The sequence below is a fragment of the Silene latifolia genome, chromosome 9, assembly GCF_048544455.1.
Source record: "Silene latifolia isolate original U9 population chromosome 9, ASM4854445v1, whole genome shotgun sequence".
NCBI lineage: Eukaryota > Viridiplantae > Streptophyta > Magnoliopsida > Caryophyllales > Caryophyllaceae > Silene > Silene latifolia.
Genome location: NC_133534.1, coordinates 49,147,213 through 49,148,105, shown reverse-complemented (window position 1 = coordinate 49,148,105; position 893 = coordinate 49,147,213).

Below are 893 nucleotides of genomic sequence, written 5' to 3'. Positions count from 1 at the left end.
TTAATACACTAATAATACATAACTCCTTAATGTATACAATAAACTAATTAATTTTAATAACTAAATCCCCAAACCACCCTTATCATCATCATCTTCAAAATCACCCCAAACATCCTCCTCTTTCACCCACCCTGATCAAATGCACCACCACCACCTAATGCCAACGAAGGCGACCCCATCTGATTAAACCCACCAGGACTATCAACATTAACAGCTGCTGTAACCACAGCCCCACCTCCCACCTCATACGTTCCACAAAACCCGCCACTGCCACCGCTGTTAAATCTCATAAACTGTTGTTGATGCTCCCAGTTCCTCATCATCTCTTGCTCCTCTTTCATTGCCACAGCCATCTGCTGCGCTTCCATCAACTGTTGCGCATTCTGGTGAGACGGTCCTACCATCATGTTCCCCATATTATAACCCCCATCACATTAGCATTCCAACAGCAGCAGCTGCAGCCGCGTTATATTGTTGGTGGTTGGAGGGGGGAAGGTGGTTGACGGTGGGGCTGGTGGAGAAATGGCGGTTGGCGATGTCGTCGTCTTTCTATTTTTTTTGGTGGAATTTTTTTCAGATCTGATTTCCTTCTTGATGATTTCTTCTTCCTCCTTCCTTAAAAGCATCGACTGCAAATTCAACTCGGGTTTCGATGCGGCAATCGAGTCATGGCGACTCAATCTGGGTTCATTTCTGGGTTGCTCATTGTTGTAGACGGAGGTGCGTGGATGGTTGAATTGGTCGTTGATGGTGGTCGGGATCTGGAATTAGAAGGAGGTGGTTGGTAATTGACGGTAATGGTGATTGATAGTGATGCGGTGGTGGCGAAGTTGTTGATTGCTGGTGCTTGTTGATGGGCACGAGTCTTGGTGGCTTGATTTCGAGGCCGCGTT